Source organism: Haliotis rufescens, unplaced genomic scaffold (genome assembly GCF_023055435.1).
Source record: "Haliotis rufescens isolate VD_foot unplaced genomic scaffold, xgHalRufe1.0.p SCAF_14, whole genome shotgun sequence".
NCBI lineage: Eukaryota > Metazoa > Mollusca > Gastropoda > Lepetellida > Haliotidae > Haliotis > Haliotis rufescens.
The window spans coordinates 10913777-10936564 of NW_025963824.1; the positions used below are offsets into that span (position 1 = coordinate 10913777).

General features: G+C 43.1%; 28 non-coding genes and 1 pseudogene across 28 annotated transcripts; all 29 read right to left on the reverse strand.

Annotated features, from left to right (window-relative positions):
- Window positions 1-180: 180 nt before the first annotated feature.
- Window positions 181-344, reverse strand: LOC125379430. The gene has a single exon (XR_007220790.1). It is a non-coding gene; the product is annotated as a U1 spliceosomal RNA (small nuclear RNA).
- Window positions 345-771: 427 nt separating this feature from the next.
- Window positions 772-935, reverse strand: LOC125379563. The gene has a single exon (XR_007220922.1). It is a non-coding gene; the product is annotated as a U1 spliceosomal RNA (small nuclear RNA).
- A 439-nt stretch (window positions 936-1374) lies between these two features.
- Window positions 1375-1538, reverse strand: LOC125379431. The gene has a single exon (XR_007220791.1). It is a non-coding gene; the product is annotated as a U1 spliceosomal RNA (small nuclear RNA).
- Window positions 1539-1974: 436 nt separating this feature from the next.
- LOC125379432 lies at window positions 1975-2138 on the reverse strand. Its single transcript, XR_007220792.1, has one exon. It is a non-coding gene; the product is annotated as a U1 spliceosomal RNA (small nuclear RNA).
- A 424-nt stretch (window positions 2139-2562) lies between these two features.
- Window positions 2563-2726, reverse strand: LOC125379433. The gene has a single exon (XR_007220793.1). It is a non-coding gene; the product is annotated as a U1 spliceosomal RNA (small nuclear RNA).
- A 427-nt stretch (window positions 2727-3153) lies between these two features.
- On the reverse strand, window positions 3154-3317 carry LOC125379434. Its single transcript, XR_007220794.1, has one exon. It is a non-coding gene; the product is annotated as a U1 spliceosomal RNA (small nuclear RNA).
- A 430-nt stretch (window positions 3318-3747) lies between these two features.
- LOC125379435 lies at window positions 3748-3911 on the reverse strand. The gene has a single exon (XR_007220795.1). It is a non-coding gene; the product is annotated as a U1 spliceosomal RNA (small nuclear RNA).
- Window positions 3912-4341: 430 nt separating this feature from the next.
- LOC125379436 lies at window positions 4342-4505 on the reverse strand. Its single transcript, XR_007220796.1, has one exon. It is a non-coding gene; the product is annotated as a U1 spliceosomal RNA (small nuclear RNA).
- Window positions 4506-4929: 424 nt separating this feature from the next.
- On the reverse strand, window positions 4930-5093 carry LOC125379437. Its single transcript, XR_007220797.1, has one exon. It is a non-coding gene; the product is annotated as a U1 spliceosomal RNA (small nuclear RNA).
- A 430-nt stretch (window positions 5094-5523) lies between these two features.
- Window positions 5524-5687, reverse strand: LOC125379572. Its single transcript, XR_007220931.1, has one exon. It is a non-coding gene; the product is annotated as a U1 spliceosomal RNA (small nuclear RNA).
- Window positions 5688-6132: 445 nt separating this feature from the next.
- LOC125379438 lies at window positions 6133-6296 on the reverse strand. Its single transcript, XR_007220798.1, has one exon. It is a non-coding gene; the product is annotated as a U1 spliceosomal RNA (small nuclear RNA).
- Window positions 6297-6723: 427 nt separating this feature from the next.
- On the reverse strand, window positions 6724-6887 carry LOC125379568. Its single transcript, XR_007220927.1, has one exon. It is a non-coding gene; the product is annotated as a U1 spliceosomal RNA (small nuclear RNA).
- A 430-nt stretch (window positions 6888-7317) lies between these two features.
- LOC125379439 lies at window positions 7318-7481 on the reverse strand. Its single transcript, XR_007220799.1, has one exon. It is a non-coding gene; the product is annotated as a U1 spliceosomal RNA (small nuclear RNA).
- A 436-nt stretch (window positions 7482-7917) lies between these two features.
- Window positions 7918-8081, reverse strand: LOC125379440. Its single transcript, XR_007220800.1, has one exon. It is a non-coding gene; the product is annotated as a U1 spliceosomal RNA (small nuclear RNA).
- A 439-nt stretch (window positions 8082-8520) lies between these two features.
- LOC125379441 lies at window positions 8521-8684 on the reverse strand. The gene has a single exon (XR_007220801.1). It is a non-coding gene; the product is annotated as a U1 spliceosomal RNA (small nuclear RNA).
- Window positions 8685-9114: 430 nt separating this feature from the next.
- Window positions 9115-9278, reverse strand: LOC125379442. The gene has a single exon (XR_007220802.1). It is a non-coding gene; the product is annotated as a U1 spliceosomal RNA (small nuclear RNA).
- Window positions 9279-9708: 430 nt separating this feature from the next.
- On the reverse strand, window positions 9709-9872 carry LOC125379443. Its single transcript, XR_007220803.1, has one exon. It is a non-coding gene; the product is annotated as a U1 spliceosomal RNA (small nuclear RNA).
- Window positions 9873-10311: 439 nt separating this feature from the next.
- LOC125379444 lies at window positions 10312-10475 on the reverse strand. The gene has a single exon (XR_007220804.1). It is a non-coding gene; the product is annotated as a U1 spliceosomal RNA (small nuclear RNA).
- Window positions 10476-10914: 439 nt separating this feature from the next.
- On the reverse strand, window positions 10915-11078 carry LOC125379445. The gene has a single exon (XR_007220805.1). It is a non-coding gene; the product is annotated as a U1 spliceosomal RNA (small nuclear RNA).
- Window positions 11079-11508: 430 nt separating this feature from the next.
- LOC125379446 lies at window positions 11509-11672 on the reverse strand. The gene has a single exon (XR_007220806.1). It is a non-coding gene; the product is annotated as a U1 spliceosomal RNA (small nuclear RNA).
- A 430-nt stretch (window positions 11673-12102) lies between these two features.
- On the reverse strand, window positions 12103-12266 carry LOC125379447. The gene has a single exon (XR_007220807.1). It is a non-coding gene; the product is annotated as a U1 spliceosomal RNA (small nuclear RNA).
- Window positions 12267-12693: 427 nt separating this feature from the next.
- On the reverse strand, window positions 12694-12857 carry LOC125379448. Its single transcript, XR_007220808.1, has one exon. It is a non-coding gene; the product is annotated as a U1 spliceosomal RNA (small nuclear RNA).
- A 439-nt stretch (window positions 12858-13296) lies between these two features.
- LOC125379449 lies at window positions 13297-13460 on the reverse strand. The gene has a single exon (XR_007220809.1). It is a non-coding gene; the product is annotated as a U1 spliceosomal RNA (small nuclear RNA).
- A 427-nt stretch (window positions 13461-13887) lies between these two features.
- On the reverse strand, window positions 13888-14051 carry LOC125379451. Its single transcript, XR_007220811.1, has one exon. It is a non-coding gene; the product is annotated as a U1 spliceosomal RNA (small nuclear RNA).
- A 433-nt stretch (window positions 14052-14484) lies between these two features.
- Window positions 14485-14648, reverse strand: LOC125379452. The gene has a single exon (XR_007220812.1). It is a non-coding gene; the product is annotated as a U1 spliceosomal RNA (small nuclear RNA).
- Window positions 14649-15090: 442 nt separating this feature from the next.
- On the reverse strand, window positions 15091-15254 carry LOC125379453. The gene has a single exon (XR_007220813.1). It is a non-coding gene; the product is annotated as a U1 spliceosomal RNA (small nuclear RNA).
- Window positions 15255-15684: 430 nt separating this feature from the next.
- LOC125379454 lies at window positions 15685-15848 on the reverse strand. The gene has a single exon (XR_007220814.1). It is a non-coding gene; the product is annotated as a U1 spliceosomal RNA (small nuclear RNA).
- Window positions 15849-16284: 436 nt separating this feature from the next.
- On the reverse strand, window positions 16285-16422 carry LOC125379595 (annotated as a pseudogene).
- Window positions 16423-22223: 5801 nt separating this feature from the next.
- LOC125379455 lies at window positions 22224-22387 on the reverse strand. Its single transcript, XR_007220815.1, has one exon. It is a non-coding gene; the product is annotated as a U1 spliceosomal RNA (small nuclear RNA).
- Between the last annotated feature and the right edge of the window lie 401 nt (window positions 22388-22788).

Below are 22788 nucleotides of genomic sequence, written 5' to 3' on the forward strand. Positions count from 1 at the left end.
AACACCCAAGTTTCCTTCCGGGTCCTATCTTTCTCCTTGGGAGCTACTCAGCAAAATAAACACATCATCATCAACAACAACAACAACAACAACAACAACAACAACAACAACAACAACTGAACATGTCATGATAGACAAACAGAATGAAAAAAAGGCATTTCTATTTTTGATTGTTTTTTCCAGGGGAGAGCGCGAACGCAGTCCCCCACACTTATAAATTGCGCACCCGAGTCGTCCACATTTGGGATGATCGCAGGGGTCAACCAAGCCGATGTGCAATGGAAAGGTCTCGCCCCGGGCCCACAGCCTTGCGGATCACTGTTAAGCCTGTGCCAGGTAAGTATGCCTGAAACTGCAGCTTCCTAACCATCACTACAAACATACACATCACCTCATTCAGGTGTCTTGTAAGCAAAACTTCACATATATTCCATTTCAGTTCAAACATTTTTATACTTCCCTGTACATGGCACTACATTCACCCGTTCGCTTTATGCAAAGATTATTGGTAGGAAGAACGAGACGGAAATGGCTTTATTTGCATTTTAGGCTGCATAGACATGCACCTTGCGCCAGGTACCCAGGGGAGGTAACTTCCATGTCAACACCCAAGTTTCCTTCCGGGTCCTATCTTTCTCCTTGGGAGCTACTCAGCAAAATAAACACATCATCATCAACAACAACAACAACAACAACAACAACAACAACTGAACATGTCATGATAGACAAACAGAATGAAAAAAAGGCATTTCTATTTTTGATTGTTTTTTCCAGGGGAGAGCGCGAACGCAGTCCCCCACACTTATAAATTGCGCACCCGAGTCGTCCACATTTGGGATGATCGCAGGGGTCAACCAAGCCGATGTGCAATGGAAAGGTCTCGCCCCGGGCCCACAGCCTTGCGGATCACTGTTAAGCCTGTGCCATGTAAGTATGCCTGAAACTGCAGCTTCCTAACCATCACTACAAACATACACATCACCTCATTCAGGTGTCTTGTAAGCAAAACTTCACATATATTCCATTTCAGTTCAAACATTTTTATACTTCCCTGTACATGGCACTACATTCACCCGTTCGCTTTATGCAAAGATTATTGGTAGGAAGAACGAGACGGAAATGGCTTTATTTGCATTTTAGGCTGCATAGACATGCACCTTGCGCCAGGTACCCAGGGGAGGTAACTTCCATGTCAACACCCAAGTTTCCTTCCGGGTCCTATCTTTCTCCTTGGGAGCTACTCAGCAAAATAAACACATCATCATCAACAACAACAACAACAACAACAACAACAACAACAACAACAACAACTGAACATGTCATGATAGACAAACAGAATGAAAAAAAGGCATTTCTATTTTTGATTGTTTTTTCCAGGGGAGAGCGCGAACGCAGTCCCCCACACTTATAAATTGCGCACCCGAGTCGTCCACATTTGGGATGATCGCAGGGGTCAACCAAGCCGATGTGCAATGGAAAGGTCTCGCCCCGGGCCCACAGCCTTGCGGATCACTGTTAAGCCTGTGCCAGGTAAGTATGCCTGAAACTGCAGCTTCCTAACCATCACTACAAACATACACATCACCTCATTCAGGTGTCTTGTAAGCAAAACTTCACATATATTCCATTTCAGTTCAAACATTTTTATACTTCCCTGTACATGGCACTACATTCACCCGTTCGCTTTATGCAAAGATTATTGGTAGGAAGAACGAGACGGAAATGGCTTTATTTGCATTTTAGGCTGCATAGACATGCACCTTGCGCCAGGTACCCAGGGGAGGTAACTTCCATGTCAACACCCAAGTTTCCTTCCGGGTCCTATCTTTCTCCTTGGGAGCTACTCAGCAAAATAAACACATCATCATCAACAACAACAACAACAACAACAACAACAACAACAACAACAACTGAACATGTCATGATAGACAAACAGAATGAAAAAAAGGCATTTCTATTTTTGATTGTTTTTTCCAGGGGAGAGCGCGAACGCAGTCCCCCACACTTATAAATTGCGCACCCGAGTCGTCCACATTTGGGATGATCGCAGGGGTCAACCAAGCCGATGTGCAATGGAAAGGTCTCGCCCCGGGCCCACAGCCTTGCGGATCACTGTTAAGCCTGTGCCAGGTAAGTATGCCTGAAACTGCAGCTTCCTAACCATCACTACAAACATACACATCACCTCATTCAGGTGTCTTGTAAGCAAAACTTCACATATATTCCATTTCAGTTCAAACATTTTTATACTTCCCTGTACATGGCACTACATTCACCCGTTCGCTTTATGCAAAGATTATTGGTAGGAAGAACGAGACGGAAATGGCTTTATTTGCATTTTAGGCTGCATAGACATGCACCTTGCGCCAGGTACCCAGGGGAGGTAACTTCCATGTCAACACCCAAGTTTCCTTCCGGGTCCTATCTTTCTCCTTGGGAGCTACTCAGCAAAATAAACACATCATCATCAACAACAACAACAACAACAACAACAACAACTGAACATGTCATGATAGACAAACAGAATGAAAAAAAGGCATTTCTATTTTTGATTGTTTTTTCCAGGGGAGAGCGCGAACGCAGTCCCCCACACTTATAAATTGCGCACCCGAGTCGTCCACATTTGGGATGATCGCAGGGGTCAACCAAGCCGATGTGCAATGGAAAGGTCTCGCCCCGGGCCCACAGCCTTGCGGATCACTGTTAAGCCTGTGCCAGGTAAGTATGCCTGAAACTGCAGCTTCCTAACCATCACTACAAACATACACATCACCTCATTCAGGTGTCTTGTAAGCAAAACTTCACATATATTCCATTTCAGTTCAAACATTTTTATACTTCCCTGTACATGGCACTACATTCACCCGTTCGCTTTATGCAAAGATTATTGGTAGGAAGAACGAGACGGAAATGGCTTTATTTGCATTTTAGGCTGCATAGACATGCACCTTGCGCCAGGTACCCAGGGGAGGTAACTTCCATGTCAACACCCAAGTTTCCTTCCGGGTCCTATCTTTCTCCTTGGGAGCTACTCAGCAAAATAAACACATCATCATCAACAACAACAACAACAACAACAACAACAACAACTGAACATGTCATGATAGACAAACAGAATGAAAAAAAGGCATTTCTATTTTTGATTGTTTTTTCCAGGGGAGAGCGCGAACGCAGTCCCCCACACTTATAAATTGCGCACCCGAGTCGTCCACATTTGGGATGATCGCAGGGGTCAACCAAGCCGATGTGCAATGGAAAGGTCTCGCCCCGGGCCCACAGCCTTGCGGATCACTGTTAAGCCTGTGCCAGGTAAGTATGCCTGAAACTGCAGCTTCCTAACCATCACTACAAACATACACATCACCTCATTCAGGTGTCTTGTAAGCAAAACTTCACATATATTCCATTTCAGTTCAAACATTTTTATACTTCCCTGTACATGGCACTACATTCACCCGTTCGCTTTATGCAAAGATTATTGGTAGGAAGAACGAGACGGAAATGGCTTTATTTGCATTTTAGGCTGCATAGACATGCACCTTGCGCCAGGTACCCAGGGGAGGTAACTTCCATGTCAACACCCAAGTTTCCTTCCGGGTCCTATCTTTCTCCTTGGGAGCTACTCAGCAAAATAAACACATCATCATCAACAACAACAACAACAACAACAACAACAACAACAACTGAACATGTCATGATAGACAAACAGAATGAAAAAAAGGCATTTCTATTTTTGATTGTTTTTTCCAGGGGAGAGCGCGAACGCAGTCCCCCACACTTATAAATTGCGCACCCGAGTCGTCCACATTTGGGATGATCGCAGGGGTCAACCAAGCCGATGTGCAATGGAAAGGTCTCGCCCCGGGCCCACAGCCTTGCGGATCACTGTTAAGCCTGTGCCAGGTAAGTATGCCTGAAACTGCAGCTTCCTAACCATCACTACAAACATACACATCACCTCATTCAGGTGTCTTGTAAGCAAAACTTCACATATATTCCATTTCAGTTCAAACATTTTTATACTTCCCTGTACATGGCACTACATTCACCCGTTCGCTTTATGCAAAGATTATTGGTAGGAAGAACGAGACGGAAATGGCGTTATTTGCATTTTAGGCTGCATAGACATGCACCTTGCGCCAGGTACCCAGGGGAGGTAACTTCCATGTCAACACCCAAGTTTCCTTCCGGGTCCTATCTTTCTCCTTGGGAGCTACTCAGCAAAATAAACACATCATCATCAACAACAACAACAACAACAACAACAACAACAACAACTGAACATGTCATGATAGACAAACAGAATGAAAAAAAGGCATTTCTATTTTTGATTGTTTTTTCCAGGGGAGAGCGCGAACGCAGTCCCCCACACTTATAAATTGCGCACCCGAGTCGTCCACATTTGGGATGATCGCAGGGGTCAACCAAGCCGATGTGCAATGGAAAGGTCTCGCCCCGGGCCCACAGCCTTGCGGATCACTGTTAAGCCTGTGCCAGGTAAGTATGCCTGAAACTGCAGCTTCCTAACCATCACTACAAACATACACATCACCTCATTCAGGTGTCTTGTAAGCAAAACTTCACATATATTCCATTTCAGTTCAAACATTTTTATACTTCCCTGTACATGGCACTACATTCACCCGTTCGCTTTATGCAAAGATTATTGGTAGGAAGAACGAGACGGAAATGGCTTTATTTGCATTTTAGGCTGCATAGACATGCACCTTGCGCCAGGTACCCAGGGGAGGTAACTTCCATGTCAACACCCAAGTTTCCTTCCGGGTCCTATCTTTCTCCTTGGGAGCTACTCAGCAAAATAAACACATCATCATCAACAACAACAACAACAACAACAACAACAACTGAACATGTCATGATAGACAAACAGAATGAAAAAAAGGCATTTCTATTTTTGATTGTTTTTTCCAGGGGAGAGCGCGAACGCAGTCCCCCACACTTATAAATTGCGCACCCGAGTCGTCCACATTTGGGATGATCGCAGGGGTCAACCAAGCCGATGTGCAATGGAAAGGTCTCGCCCCGGGCCCACAGCCTTGCGGATCACTGTTAAGCCTGTGCCAGGTAAGTATGCCTGAAACTGCAGCTTCCTAACCATCACTACAAACATACACATCACCTCATTCAGGTGTCTTGTAAGCAAAACTTCACATATATTCCATTTCAGTTCAAACATTTTTATACTTCCCTGTACATGGCACTACATTCACCCGTTCGCTTTATGCAAAGATTATTGGTAGGAAGAACGAGACGGAAATGGCTTTATTTGCATTTTAGGCTGCATAGACATGCACCTTGCGCCAGGTACCCAGGGGAGGTAACTTCCATGTCAACACCCAAGTTTCCTTCCGGGTCCTATCTTTCTCCTTGGGAGCTACTCAGCAAAATAAACACATCATCATCAACAACAACAACAACAACAACAACAACAACAACAACTGAACATGTCATGATAGACAAATAGAATGAAAAAAAGGCATTTCTATTTTTGATTGTTTTTTCCAGGGGAGAGCGCGAACGCAGTCCCCCACACTTATAAATTGCGCACCCGAGTCGTCCACATTTGGGATGATCGCAGGGGTCAACCAAGCCGATGTGCTATGGAAAGGTCTCGCCCCGGGCCCACAGCCTTGCGGATCACTGTTAAGCCTGTGCCAGGTAAGTATGCCTGAAACTGCAGCTTCCTAACCATCACTACAAACATACACATCACCTCATTCAGGTGTCTTGTAAGCAAAACTTCACATATATTCCATTTCAGTTCAAACATTTTTATACTTCCCTGTACATGGCACTACATTCACCCGTTCGCTTTATGCAAAGATTATTGGTAGGAAGAACGAGACGGAAATGGCTTTATTTGCATTTTAGGCTGCATAGACATGCACCTTGCGCCAGGTACCCAGGGGAGGTAACTTCCATGTCAACACCCAAGTTTCCTTCCGGGTCCTATCTTTCTCCTTGGGAGCTACTCAGCAAAATAAACACATCATCATCAACAACAACAACAACAACAACAACAACAACAACAACAACAACAACAACAACTGAACATGTCATGATTGACAAACAGAATGAAAAAAAGGCATTTCTACTTTTGATTGTTTTTTCCAGGGGAGAGCGCGAACGCAGTCCCCCACACTTATAAATTGCGCACCCGAGTCGTCCACATTTGGGATGATCGCAGGGGTCAACCAAGCCGATGTGCAATGGAAAGGTCTCGCCCCGGGCCCACAGCCTTGCGGATCACTGTTAAGCCTGTGCCAGGTAAGTATGCCTGAAACTGCAGCTTCCTAACCATCACTACAAACATACACATCACCTCATTCAGGTGTCTTGTAAGCAAAACTTCACATATATTCCATTTCAGTTCAAACATTTTTATACTTCCCTGTACATGGCACTACATTCACCCGTTCGCTTTATGCAAAGATTATTGGTAGGAAGAACGAGACGGAAATGGCTTTATTTGCATTTTAGGCTGCATAGACATGCACCTTGCGCCAGGTACCCAGGGGAGGTAACTTCCATGTCAACACCCAAGTTTCCTTCCGGGTCCTATCTTTCTCCTTGGGAGCTACTCAGCAAAATAAACACATCATCATCAACAACAACAACAACAACAACAACAACAACAACTGAACATGTCATGATAGACAAACAGAATGAAAAAAAGGCATTTCTATTTTTGATTGTTTTTTCCAGGGGAGAGCGCGAACGCAGTCCCCCACACTTATAAATTGCGCACCCGAGTCGTCCACATTTGGGATGATCGCAGGGGTCAACCAAGCCGATGTGCAATGGAAAGGTCTCGCCCCGGGCCCACAGCCTTGCGAATCACTGTTAAGCCTGTGCCAGGTAAGTATGCCTGAAACTGCAGCTTCCTAACCATCACTACAAACATACACATCACCTCATTCAGGTGTCTTGTAAGCAAAACTTCACATATATTCCATTTCAGTTCAAACATTTTTATACTTCCCTGTACATGGCACTACATTCACCCGTTCGCTTTATGCAAAGATTATTGGTAGGAAGAACGAGACGGAAATGGCTTTATTTGCATTTTAGGCTGCATAGACATGCACCTTGCGCCAGGTACCCAGGGGAGGTAACTTCCATGTCAACACCCAAGTTTCCTTCCGGGTCCTATCTTTCTCCTTGGGAGCTACTCAGCAAAATAAACACATCATCATCAACAACAACAACAACAACAACAACAACAACAACAACTGAACATGTCATGATAGACAAACAGAATGAAAAAAAGGCATTTCTATTTTTGATTGTTTTTTCCAGGGGAGAGCGCGAACGCAGTCCCCCACACTTATAAATTGCGCACCCGAGTCGTCCACATTTGGGATGATCGCAGGGGTCAACCAAGCCGATGTGCAATGGAAAGGTCTCGCCCCGGGCCCACAGCCTTGCGGATCACTGTTAAGCCTGTGCCAGGTAAGTATGCCTGAAACTGCAGCTTCCTAACCATCACTACAAACATACACATCACCTCATTCAGGTGTCTTGTAAGCAAAACTTCACATATATTCCATTTCAGTTCAAACATTTTTATACTTCCCTGTACATGGCACTACATTCACCCGTTCGCTTTATGCAAAGATTATTGGTAGGAAGAACGAGACGGAAATGGCTTTATTTGCATTTTAGGCTGCATAGACATGCACCTTGCGCCAGGTACCCAGGGGAGGTAACTTCCATGTCAACACCCAAGTTTCCTTCCGGGTCCTATCTTTCTCCTTGGGAGCTACTCAGCAAAATAAACACATCATCATCAACAACAACAACAACAACAACAACAACAACAACAACAACAACTGAACATGTCATGATAGACAAACAGAATGAAAAAAAGGCACTTCTATTTTTGATTGTTTTTTCCAGGGGAGAGCGCGAACGCAGTCCCCCACACTTATAAATTGCGCACCCGAGTCGTCCACATTTGGGATGATCGCAGGGGTCAACCAAGCCGATGTGCAATGGAAAGGTCTCGCCCCGGGCCCACAGCCTTGCGGATCACTGTTAAGCCTGTGCCAGGTAAGTATGCCTGAAACTGCAGCTTCCTAACCATCACTACAAACATACACATCACCTCATTCAGGTGTCTTGTAAGCAAAACTTCACATATATTCCATTTCAGTTCAAACATTTTTATACTTCCCTGTACATGGCACTACATTCACCCGTTCGCTTTATGCAAAGATTATTGGTAGGAAGAACGAGACGGAAATGGCTTTATTTGCATTTTAGGCTGCATAGACATGCACCTTGCGCCAGGTACCCAGGGGAGGTAACTTCCATGTCAACACCCAAGTTTCCTTCCGGGTCCTATCTTTCTCCTTGGGAGCTACTCAGCAAAATAAACACATCATCATCAACAACAACAACAACAACAACAACAACAACAACAACAACAACAACTGAACATGTCATGATAGACAAACAGAATGAAAAAAAGGCATTTCTATTTTTGATTGTTTTTTCCAGGGGAGAGCGCGAACGCAGTCCCCCACACTTATAAATTGCGCACCCGAGTCGTCCACATTTGGGATGATCGCAGGGGTCAACCAAGCCGATGTGCAATGGAAAGGTCTCGCCCCGGGCCCACAGCCTTGCGGATCACTGTTAAGCCTGTGCCAGGTAAGTATGCCTGAAACTGCAGCTTCCTAACCATCACTACAAACATACACATCACCTCATTCAGGTGTCTTGTAAGCAAAACTTCACATATATTCCATTTCAGTTCAAACATTTTTATACTTCCCTGTACATGGCACTACATTCACCCGTTCGCTTTATGCAAAGATTATTGGTAGGAAGAACGAGACGGAAATGGCTTTATTTGCATTTTAGGCTGCATAGACATGCACCTTGCGCCAGGTACCCAGGGGAGGTAACTTCCATGTCAACACCCAAGTTTCCTTCCGGGTCCTATCTTTCTCCTTGGGAGCTACTCAGCAAAATAAACACATCATCATCAACAACAACAACAACAACAACAACAACAACAACAACTGAACATGTCATGATAGACAAGCAGAATGAAAAAAAGGCATTTCTATTTTTGATTGTTTTTTCCAGGGGAGAGCGCGAACGCAGTCCCCCACACTTATAAATTGCGCACCCGAGTCGTCCACATTTGGGATGATCGCAGGGGTCAACCAAGCCGATGTGCAATGGAAAGGTCTCGCCCCGGGCCCACAGCCTTGCGGATCACTGTTAAGCCTGTGCCAGGTAAGTATGCCTGAAACTGCAGCTTCCTAACCATCACTACAAACATACACATCACCTCATTCAGGTGTCTTGTAAGCAAAACTTCACATATATTCCATTTCAGTTCAAACATTTTTATACTTCCCTGTACATGGCACTACATTCACCCGTTCGCTTTATGCAAAGATTATTGGTAGGAAGAACGAGACGGAAATGGCTTTATTTGCATTTTAGGCTGCATAGACATGCACCTTGCGCCAGGTACCCAGGGGAGGTAACTTCCATGTCAACACCCAAGTTTCCTTCCGGGTCCTATCTTTCTCCTTGGGAGCTACTCAGCAAAATAAACACATCATCATCAACAACAACAACAACAACAACAACAACAACAACAACTGAACATGTCATGATAGACAAACAGAATGAAAAAAAGGCATTTCTATTTTTGATTGTTTTTTCCAGGGGAGAGCGCGAACGCAGTCCCCCACACTTATAAATTGCGCACCCGAGTCGTCCACATTTGGGATGATCGCAGGGGTCAACCAAGCCGATGTGCAATGGAAAGGTCTCGCCCCGGGCCCACAGCCTTGCGGATCACTGTTAAGCCTGTGCCAGGTAAGTATGCCTGAAACTGCAGCTTCCTAACCATCACTACAAACATACACATCACCTCATTCAGGTGTCTTGTAAGCAAAACTTCACATATATTCCATTTCAGTTCAAACATTTTTATACTTCCCTGTACATGGCACTACATTCACCCGTTCGCTTTATGCAAAGATTATTGGTAGGAAGAACGAGACGGAAATGGCTTTATTTGCATTTTAGGCTGCATAGACATGCACCTTGCGCCAGGTACCCAGGGGAGGTAACTTCCATGTCAACACCCAAGTTTCCTTCCGGGTCCTATCTTTCTCCTTGGGAGCTACTCAGCAAAATAAACACATCATCATCAACAACAACAACAACAACAACAACAACAACAACAACAACAACAACTGAACATGTCATGATAGACAAACAGAATGAAAAAAAGGCATTTCTATTTTTGATTGTTTTTTCCAGGGGAGAGCGCGAACGCAGTCCCCCACACTTATAAATTGCGCACCCGAGTCGTCCACATTTGGGATGATCGCAGGGGTCAACCAAGCCGATGTGCAATGGAAAGGTCTCGCCCCGGGCCCACAGCCTTGCGGATCACTGTTAAGCCTGTGCCAGGTAAGTATGCCTGAAACTGCAGCTTCCTAACCATCACTACAAACATACACATCACCTCATTCAGGTGTCTTGTAAGCAAAACTTCACATATATTCCATTTCAGTTCAAACATTTTTATACTTCCCTGTACATGGCACTACATTCACCCGTTCGCTTTATGCAAAGATTATTGGTAGGAAGAACGAGACGGAAATGGCTTTATTTGCATTTTAGGCTGCATAGACATGCACCTTGCGCCAGGTACCCAGGGGAGGTAACTTCCATGTCAACACCCAAGTTTCCTTCCGGGTCCTATCTTTCTCCTTGGGAGCTACTCAGCAAAATAAACACATCATCATCAACAACAACAACAACAACAACAACAACAACAACAACAACAACAACTGAACATGTCATGATAGACAAACAGAATGAAAAAAAGGCATTTCTATTTTTGATTGTTTTTTCCAGGGGAGAGCGCGAACGCAGTCCCCCACACTTATAAATTGCGCACCCGAGTCGTCCACATTTGGGATGATCGCAGGGGTCAACCAAGCCGATGTGCAATGGAAAGGTCTCGCCCCGGGCCCACAGCCTTGCGGATCACTGTTAAGCCTGTGCCAGGTAAGTATGCCTGAAACTGCAGCTTCCTAACCATCACTACAAACATACACATCACCTCATTCAGGTGTCTTGTAAGCAAAACTTCACATATATTCCATTTCAGTTCAAACATTTTTATACTTCCCTGTACATGGCACTACATTCACCCGTTCGCTTTATGCAAAGATTATTGGTAGGAAGAACGAGACGGAAATGGCTTTATTTGCATTTTAGGCTGCATAGACATGCACCTTGCGCCAGGTACCCAGGGGAGGTAACTTCCATGTCAACACCCAAGTTTCCTTCCGGGTCCTATCTTTCTCCTTGGGAGCTACTCAGCAAAATAAACACATCATCATCAACAACAACAACAACAACAACAACAACAACAACAACTGAACATGTCATGATAGACAAGCAGAATGAAAAAAAGGCATTTCTATTTTTGATTGTTTTTTCCAGGGGAGAGCGCGAACGCAGTCCCCCACACTTATAAATTGCGCACCCGAGTCGTCCACATTTGGGATGATCGCAGGGGTCAACCAAGCCGATGTGCAATGGAAAGGTCTCGCCCCGGGCCCACAGCCTTGCGGATCACTGTTAAGCCTGTGCCAGGTAAGTATGCCTGAAACTGCAGCTTCCTAACCATCACTACAAACATACACATCACCTCATTCAGGTGTCTTGTAAGCAAAACTTCACATATATTCCATTTCAGTTCAAACATTTTTATACTTCCCTGTACATGGCACTACATTCACCCGTTCGCTTTATGCAAAGATTATTGGTAGGAAGAACGAGACGGAAATGGCTTTATTTGCATTTTAGGCTGCATAGACATGCACCTTGCGCCAGGTACCCAGGGGAGGTAACTTCCATGTCAACACCCAAGTTTCCTTCCGGGTCCTATCTTTCTCCTTGGGAGCTACTCAGCAAAATAAACACATCATCATCAACAACAACAACAACAACAACAACAACAACAACAACTGAACATGTCATGATAGACAAACAGAATGAAAAAAAGGCATTTCTATTTTTGATTGTTTTTTCCAGGGGAGAGCGCGAACGCAGTCCCCCACACTTATAAATTGCGCACCCGAGTCGTCCACATTTGGGATGATCGCAGGGGTCAACCAAGCCGATGTGCAATGGAAAGGTCTCGCCCCGGGCCCACAGCCTTGCGGATCACTGTTAAGCCTGTGCCAGGTAAGTATGCCTGAAACTGCAGCTTCCTAACCATCACTACAAACATACACATCACCTCATTCAGGTGTCTTGTAAGCAAAACTTCACATATATTCCATTTCAGTTCAAACATTTTTATACTTCCCTGTACATGGCACTACATTCACCCGTTCGCTTTATGCAAAGATTATTGGTAGGAAGAACGAGACGGAAATGGCTTTATTTGCATTTTAGGCTGCATAGACATGCACCTTGCGCCAGGTACCCAGGGGAGGTAACTTCCATGTCAACACCCAAGTTTCCTTCCGGGTCCTATCTTTCTCCTTGGGAGCTACTCAGCAAAATAAACACATCATCATCAACAACAACAACAACAACAACAACAACAACAACTGAACATGTCATGATAGACAAACAGAATGAAAAAAAGGCATTTCTATTTTTGATTGTTTTTTCCAGGGGAGAGCGCGAACGCAGTCCCCCACACTTATAAATTGCGCACCCGAGTCGTCCACATTTGGGATGATCGCAGGGGTCAACCAAGCCGATGTGCAATGGAAAGGTCTCGCCCCGGGCCCACAGCCTTGCGGATCACTGTTAAGCCTGTGCCAGGTAAGTATGCCTGAAACTGCAGCTTCCTAACCATCACTACAAACATACACATCACCTCATTCAGGTGTCTTGTAAGCAAAACTTCACATATATTCCATTTCAGTTCAAACATTTTTATACTTCCCTGTACATGGCACTACATTCACCCGTTCGCTTTATGCAAAGATTATTGGTAGGAAGAACGAGACGGAAATGGCTTTATTTGCATTTTAGGCTGCATAGACATGCACCTTGCGCCAGGTACCCAGGGGAGGTAACTTCCATGTCAACACCCAAGTTTCCTTCCGGGTCCTATCTTTCTCCTTGGGAGCTACTCAGCAAAATAAACACATCATCATCAACAACAACAACAACAACAACAACAACAACAACAACAACAACAACTGAACATGTCATGATTGACAAACAGAATGAAAAAAAGGCATTTCTATTTTTGATTGTTTTTTCCAGGGGAGAGCGCGAACGCAGTCCCCCACACTTATAAATTGCGCACCCGAGTCGTCCACATTTGGGATGATCGCAGGGGTCAACCAAGCCGATGTGCAATGGAAAGGTCTCGCCCCGGGCCCACAGCCTTGCGGATCACTGTTAAGCCTGTGCCAGGTAAGTATGCCTGAAACTGCAGCTTCCTAACCATCACTACAAACATACACATCACCTCATTCAGGTGTCTTGTAAGCAAAACTTCACATATATTCCATTTCAGTTCAAACATTTTTATACTTCCCTGTACATGGCACTACATTCACCCGTTCGCTTTATGCAAAGATTATTGGTAGGAAGAACGAGACGGAAATGGCTTTATTTGCATTTTAGGCTGCATAGACATGCACCTTGCGCCAGGTACCCAGGGGAGGTAACTTCCATGTCAACACCCAAGTTTCCTTCCGGGTCCTATCTTTCTCCTTGGGAGCTACTCAGCAAAATAAACACATCATCATCAACAACAACAACAACAACAACAACAACAACAACTGAACATGTCATGATAGACAAACAGAATGAAAAAAAGGCATTTCTATTTTTGATTGTTTTTTCCAGGGGAGAGCGCGAACGCAGTCCCCCACACTTATAAATTGCGCACCCGAGTCGTCCACATTTGGGATGATCGCAGGGGTCAACCAAGCCGATGTGCAATGGAAAGGTCTCGCCCCGGGCCCACAGCCTTGCGGATCACTGTTAAGCCTGTGCCAGGTAAGTATGCCTGAAACTGCAGCTTCCTAACCATCACTACAAACATACACATCACCTCATTCAGGTGTCTTGTAAGCAAAACTTCACATATATTCCATTTCAGTTCAAACATTTTTATACTTCCCTGTACATGGCACTACATTCACCCGTTCGCTTTATGCAAAGATTATTGGTAGGAAGAACGAGACGGAAATGGCTTTATTTGCATTTTAGGCTGCATAGACATGCACCTTGCGCCAGGTACCCAGGGGAGGTAACTTCCATGTCAACACCCAAGTTTCCTTCCGGGTCCTATCTTTCTCCTTGGGAGCTACTCAGCAAAATAAACACATCATCATCAACAACAACAACAACAACAACAACAACAACAACAACAACTGAACATGTCATGATAGACAAACAGAATGAAAAAAAGGCATTTCTATTTTTGATTGTTTTTTCCAGGGGAGAGCGCGAACGCAGTCCCCCACACTTATAAATTGCGCACCCGAGTCGTCCACATTTGGGATGATCGCAGGGGTCAACCAAGCCGATGTGCAATGGAAAGGTCTCGCCCCGGGCCCACAGCCTTGCGGATCACTGTTAAGCCTGTGCCAGGTAAGTATGCCTGAAACTGCAGCTTCCTAACCATCACTACAAACATACACATCACCTCATTCAGGTGTCTTGTAAGCAAAACTTCACATATATTCCATTTCAGTTCAAACATTTTTATACTTCCCTGTACATGGCACTACATTCACCCGTTCGCTTTATGCAAAGATTATTGGTAGGAAGAACGAGACGGAAATGGCTTTATTTGCATTTTAGGCTGCATAGACATGCACCTTGCGCCAGGTACCCAGGGGAGGTAACTTCCATGTCAACACCCAAGTTTCCTTCCGGGTCCTATCTTTCTCCTTGGGAGCTACTCAGCAAAATAAACACATCATCATCAACAACAACAACAACAACAACAACAACAACAACAACAACAACAACAACTGAACATGTCATGATAGACAAACAGAATGAAAAAAAGGCATTTCTATTTTTGATTGTTTTTTCCAGGGGAGAGCGCGAACGCAGTCCCCCACACTTATAAATTGCGCACCCGAGTCGTCCACATTTGGGATGATCGCAGGGGTCAACCAAGCCGATGTGCAATGGAAAGGTCTCGCCCCGGGCCCACAGCCTTGCGGATCACTGTTAAGCCTGTGCCAGGTAAGTATGCCTGAAACTGCAGCTTCCTAACCATCACTACAAACATACACATCACCTCATTCAGGTGTCTTGTAAGCAAAACTTCACATATATTCCATTTCAGTTCAAACATTTTTATACTTCCCTGTACATGGCACTACATTCACCCGTTCGCTTTATGCAAAGATTATTGGTAGGAAGAACGAGACGGAAATGGCTTTATTTGCATTTTAGGCTGCATAGACATGCACCTTGCGCCAGGTACCCAGGGGAGGTAACTTCCATGTCAACACCCAAGTTTCCTTCCGGGTCCTATCTTTCTCCTTGGGAGCTACTCAGCAAAATAAACACATCATCATCAACAACAACAACAACAACAACAACAACAACAACAACTGAACATGTCATGATAGACAAACAGAATGAAAAAAAGGCATTTCTATTTTTGATTGTTTTTTCCAGGGGAGAGCGCGAACGCAGTCCCCCACACTTATAAATTGCGCACCCGAGTCGTCCACATTTGGGATGATCGCAGGGGTCAACCAAGCCGATGTGCAATGGAAAGGTCTCGCCCCGGGCCCACAGCCTTGCGGATCACTGTTAAGCCTGTGCCAGGTAAGTATGCCTGAAACTGCAGCTTCCTAACCATCACTACAAACATACACATCACCTCATTCAGGTGTCTTGTAAGCAAAACTTCACATATATTCCATTTCAGTTCAAACATTTTTATACTTCCCTGTACATGGCACTACATTCACCCGTTCGCTTTATGCAAAGATTATTGGTAGGAAGAACGAGACGGAAATGGCTTTATTTGCATTTTAGGCTGCATAGACATGCACCTTGCGCCAGGTACCCAGGGGAGGTAACTTCCATGTCAACACCCAAGTTTCCTTCCGGGTCCTATCTTTCTCCTTGGGAGCTACTCAGCAAAATAAACACATCATCATCAACAACAACAACAACAACAACAACAACAACAACAACAACAACTGAACATGTCATGATAGACAAACAGAATGAAAAAAAGGCATTTCTATTTTTGATTGTTTTTTCCAGGGGAGAGCGCGAACGCAGTCCCCCACACTTATAAATTGCGCACCCGAGTCGTCCACATTTGGGATGATCGCAGGGGTCAACCAAGCCGATGTGCAATGGAAAGGTCTCGCCCCGGGCCCACAGCCTTGCTTTTTTTTTTTTTTTTTTTTTTTTTTTTTTTTTTAATAAAGTTTATTTACATTTAAATGGCCCTAAGAACAATGCTCCCCAGACACCTTGAAGGATAGCAATGGACATGATAAAACATACTTTAAATGAAAATGGCGATGAGGAAAGGAATGATGATTAAAAGAAAAGGTGCCTGGGTCCTAATAGTCTATCCATATAACTTTTTTTCACATGGGATGGTAGACTATAATGTCGGGGTGATTACAAAACTAAAGGTGGAAAGTACATACAATAATATAATAATTTATATGATATTCTTCATAAACAGTCTTTATAGTTAGCAATTAAAATGTAAATTCCACCTTGTTATTGTTGACGGTGCAGAACAAAGAACACTGCACCCAGTAAAGATTAAATAAATTGTCAGGCAAACGGGCTTTGTCAACTACGATACGAAATCGTAACCTTTCCAAAAAATGGGCGACAATACTTTCCTTTGTCACCCCTTTCCTACCATTTTTTACATGACACCTATCAACCCAGATCTGATGCTTGGCCAAACACACCAGGTACACCATGACGTTTTTTCGATATTTGCAATGACAAAAGGATAACTGATTAAACCGAATCTTATTAGCATTTAAATCAATCAAGCCAAAAGATAAATCCAAAACCCATTTGCTGACGATATTCCACAAAGTAGAGACCATATTGCAATTGTAAAATAGATGCTCAACAGACTCATTTTCATTGCAAAAAGTACATTTTTTAATGAGGGAATGGCGTTTGCAAAAAAGAGTAAAGTTAGTGGGGACAATGTCATGAAGAAGACGCCAGGAGAAATTTTTTACAAGGGGATCTATGAATGAGTCGTTGAGCAATGTGAAGGCAGATTTAAATTGTACATTAGAAAAATACTTAAAGATAGCAGGCTCTGTACATACATGGGCAATCAACAGTTTATAAAATACACCACTTTTTACAGGGACTCTCCAATCATAATCAGGATATAACGAATTAAAATATCTATATGAGTCTAACACTTTTTTGTAATAGGGAGGGATATATGCAGAGTGTGGCTTTAAATTTGAAGCGAATTCAGGTTTGATATGCTTCAGTGAAAAGCCAATCCAGTAGAGCGCAAAACAGGAATATTTACACTTACTATTATTAATGATTTTATATAAATGGTAAAGACGTAAAGCATGCAGACGAGAAGGAATATGGGGAAAGTTAACACCTCCAACATCTATATTATTATATAAGATAGTCCTAGAGAGGGGTTCAAATAGATGGGATTCCCAAAAAAAGTCAAATGCTACTCGTGTGAAAATATCAACAAAGTGCTTGGGCATGTGCAATACAGATGCAACATACCACAACTTTGACATGGCCATGACGTTACAGATTACAGATTTACCATACACTGATAAAAATCTGTCTTTAAATGCAAAATTTAGAACCCCGTGAAATTTGGTTAAAATTTTGTTCCAATTATCATCAGGAGTGACATTCTTACCAAAAACTACCCCCAAAATTTTACATGATTCGGGCCATGATATACCAAAAGGGTGGTCGGCCGAAGAACGCCATTTCCCAAAAGATATGGCTTTGGTTTTAGCCATGTTCAAACGAGCACCAGTTCCACGAGCATACCACTCACTCACTTGAAGTAAACGTCTGACACTCCTCTCATTCACACAAATACCAGTCCCGTCATCAGCATAGGCTGATATTTTGGCTTCTTCGTTAACACCGGGAATTTTAATGCCCTTGATTAATTTATCATTCCTTACTTTAATTGCAAAAGGTTCGAAAACTAAAATATATAACAATGGGCTCAGGCTGCAGCCTTGCCTGACCCCCCTCCTCACGGGGAATGTATCCGAGAGATTACCATTTACCAACACTGTACTTTGTACATTATTGTATAAGAGGCTGACCAGGTTGATAAACTCTGGACCAAACCCATACTGATGTAAGGCCTTGAACATGAATTCATGGTTTACCCGATCAAAAGCCTTCTCTTGATCAAGACAAACGAAGGCCACAGAATCTCCTTTTTGCTCCACATAATCTACTACATTTCGTAGAAGATGTATGTTGTCTGCTATTGATCTGCCTCTGATAGAACATGTCTGATCAGGATGCACAATCTCAGCAATAACTAATGATAACCGGCTTTGTACAACTCTAGATAATATTTTGTAATCTACGTTTAAGAGACTAATAGGGCGCCAATTGCGTAACAATTGAGGATTTTTAGGGTCCTTACATAACAGAGAGATACATCCTAGTTTTTGGGAATTGCTAAGAGTACCCAATTTTATTGACAAATTATAAATGTGTAATAAGATATCTTGAAATAACGGCCAAAACGTTATGTAAAACTCTTTACTTAAACCATCCAACCCCGGGGCTTTATTGTTATCCATCCCTTTTAAAGCAAATAAAATCTCTTCTTTTGTCACAGCACCCTCTAAACTATCAGCTGATGCCCTATCCAAGAAAGGCAAGTCCTCAATAAATTCTGAACAGTAGAAATCATCAATTTCCTCAGGGGTATATAAGTTTTCATAGAACTCCCTGCAATATTTACGAATCGTTTCATTTTTGTCATAAATTTCAGAACCATTCTCCAAAACACGAATGATTTTATCTCCAGAGCGCTTAAATTCAGACTTTAGGAAATGTTTGGATGGCTGTTCATTATTTTCTAAAACTTGCACTCTGGAGCGGATTGCACTTCCTTGTACCTTATCATAATGAAAGTCATAAAGTTGTGATTTGATCGCTTTTAACTGCTCTACATACTCCCCAGGTCTTTGACTTTCTGCAGTTAGCAGATCTCTGTATCGCCTTTGAAGCTGCTGTAAAATCTGTCTTTTATTGGCAGCTAGCTTTTTCCCATACGCCAAAACAAAAGTTTTAATTTGAACTTTAAGCTCATCCCATTCCAAAAGAGACAAATCAGACTCAATATGTAAAGATTCCCAAAATTTCTGAAATTCCGAAACAAATGATTTGTCTTTAAGCAAAGAGTTATTAAATTTCCAATAACCAGGTCCTACAGAGATGCAATCAACAACCTCCAAACCTAGAACACAATAATCGTGATCAGAAATGGAACATGGCTGAACATCACAACTTTTGACTGCCGGAACTAATGGAGCAGAGACATAAAATCGATCTAGCCGACAACTGACATTTCCACCTCGCCATGTTGTCCTAACTTTAGTTTTATGTAACACTCGATAAGGGTCTACTAATTTATATAAATCTTGATACCGTTTCAGAATAGTTGCCCCCCCAGTACCACATTTTGGGTTTCCCCCCACTTTATCTAGAACAGTTGATAAAACGAAATTAAAATCTCCCCCAAGGACAACAAGGCGACGAGTAACAAAATAATTTTCCAAAGATAACAGGAAATCCCGCCTATCTGTATAATAATTAGGAGCATACAGGTTAATAAATCTGAAATAATTATTATCTATATCAATATCTAAAACAAAGAGCCTGCCATCAAAATCGTAATGAAATTTTATAATATTAAAATCTAAGTGATGTGATAGTAAAATGCCTACCCCACGTGCGTTTCCCGTACCAAAACTCCAGAAGGCTTTACATCCAAATTCTTTCTCAACAGTCTCTCCTTCTTTCACACTGGCTATATGACATTCTTGCATAAATAAAATATCAACATTCATTCTCTTCCACTCCTCACACAGCACACGTCTTCTGGTACTACCCCTTATCCCAGCACAATTAATAGTAGCAAAGTTATACATTTGAATTTATATAGAATAATTTGGTGTATATCACCAAACGTACATAGGACCTTACACTTATGTGTCTGCTATTAGACAAAAGAAACATTAATGATAAAGTGAAAGTTACATAACTATATACAATTGTAATTAAAACAGTAGCATATGAGGAAAGTAATATATAAGTATTCATACATACCAAAAAGGGGTCCCAGCCAATGCTGTATACAGTAGATCGCTTATCTCTAATCTTAATCCAAAGGCTTATCCAAATCGTCAACAGAATCTCACAATATATAAATCCATTATCCATAGCCATCGTCCAGGGGCATGTCCAAATCATTCGGGAAAGTTCGGAAACACACATTTTACGTCACTTAAGTGATGCTCTCTGTTGTACTAGAGTCATCCGTGTCCACCATGCCCTGGGTCCTGAGTTTCCATTCATCCTTCTCCCGCTGTTCTATGTCTCTTTTGGTGTCTCTCACTAGTTTCGCGGCTTTATCCTTTTGTAAAGTAGGTGAACCTGGACGTTTCCTGTGAAATCCATCCTGAGTGGAAAGGTTTAGTTCTGTTGTAACATCAGACTGAGGAGCCTCCTCCATATCTACAGGATTGTCAGCCTCTGTAGGGTCTTCCTGTAAGATCTCTGTCTCATCATCCTCCACTGTTAACACCTCCTTTTCTTGAGGAACACTTGTCTTCTCTGTTGGCACGTCCTTTGACCAGTCATCTTTTGACGCTGCCTCCTCGATCTCCTTCATTTCTTTCCTGACCTCTTCTTCTTCATCAACATAAGAATTAGGTTGAGTATTGTTTCTCAAAACATCAGAATATCTCTTTCTGGGAAGACGGTAAGAGGTGGGTGGCATCTGAACTTTTGTAGATCCTTTACATTCCTTCCTCAGATGACCTACCTCGTGGCACTTTAAACACAGAGGAGGTCTTCCCACCATTGTAAACAAAAGTGGAAAAGAACTGCTTCTCCCGGTGATGTTTACTAAATGAGGAATAGCAGTTACGTCTTCATAGCACGTTTCCAAGACTACCTCGTATGTTCCAAGTAGGCATCCTTCGTCGAACTTGTCCTTGCTAACATCCTCCTGAACACTTAATACTTTCCCGTAATCCTTGAAAAAACGTGCCAAAAAGGTTGCTCCGAACTCCTCTGGTAGCCAGTGTACACGAACTGATGTCCTCACCTTGTTCACTAAGGAAAAATGAACACCTAAAGTATCCGATAGATGCTTGTATTTCAGATCATGTAGATGTTCTCCTAGCTCCTCAGATGTCACTGTTAAAAACCACTCGGTCGGTTTTTCCCGCCTTGCAAGTCTCTCAAAACCATCACCACAGGTATCCAATAAGAAAGGGAAGAGCTTGAATCTTGTCACAGCAAACCGATCTGGGCCAACAAAATCCATCTTCACTACTCTCTTCCTTATGTCTGGAATCGTCTCTGACTTCCATGGCCCATTCCCTGAAGACTGAATGGCGGCCATGATACAAAACAATGGGGGGAGTCCGAAGACGGAGGACAAGAAGTCCAGCCCACCCGTAGACCTGTGAAAAGAAAAATTAGTTCTCAATACTTTCCTCAGGATCACGCTAAGCCTGTGCCAGGTAAGTATGCCTGAAACTGCAGCTTCCTAACCATCACTACAAACATACACATCACCTCATTCAGGTGTCTTGTAAGCAAAACTTCACATATATTCCATTTCAGTTCAAACATTTTTATACTTCCCTGTACATGGCACTACATTCACCCGTTCGCTTTATGCAAAGATTATTGGTAGGAAGAACGAGACGGAAATGGCTTTATTTGCATTTTAGGCTGCATAGACATGCACCTTGCGCCAGGTACCCAGGGGAGGTAACTTCCATGTCAACACCCAAGTTTCCTTCCGGGTCCTATCTTTCTCCTTGGGAGCTACTCAGCAAAATAAACACATCATCATCAACAACAACAACAACAACAACAACAACAACAACTGAACATGTCATGATAGACAAACAGAATGAAAAAAAGGCATTTCTATTTTTGATTGTTTTTTCCAGGGGAGAGCGCGAACGCAGTCCCCCACACTTATAAATTGCGCACCCGAGTCGTCCACATTTGGGATGATCGCAGGGGTCAACCAAGCCGATGTGCAATGGAAAGGTCTCGCCCCGGGCCCACAGCCTTGCGGATCACTGTTAAGCCTGTGCCAGGTAAGTATGCCTGAAACTGCAGCTTCCTAACCATCACTACAAACATACACATCACCTCATTCAGGTGTCTTGTAAGCAAAACTTCACATATATTCCATTTCAGTTCAAACATTTTTATACTTCCCTGTACATGGCACTACATTCACCCGTTCGCTTTATGCAAAGATTATTGGTAGGAAGAACGAGACGGAAATGGCTTTATTTGCATTTTAGGCTGCATAGACATGCACCTTGCGCCAGGTACCCAGGGGAGGTAACTTCCATGTCAACACCCAAGTTTCCTTCCGGGTCCTATCTTTCTCCTTGGGAGCTACTCAGCAAAATAAACACATCATCATCAACAACAACAACAACAACAACAACAACAACAACAACAACAACAACAACAACAACTGAACATGTCATGATA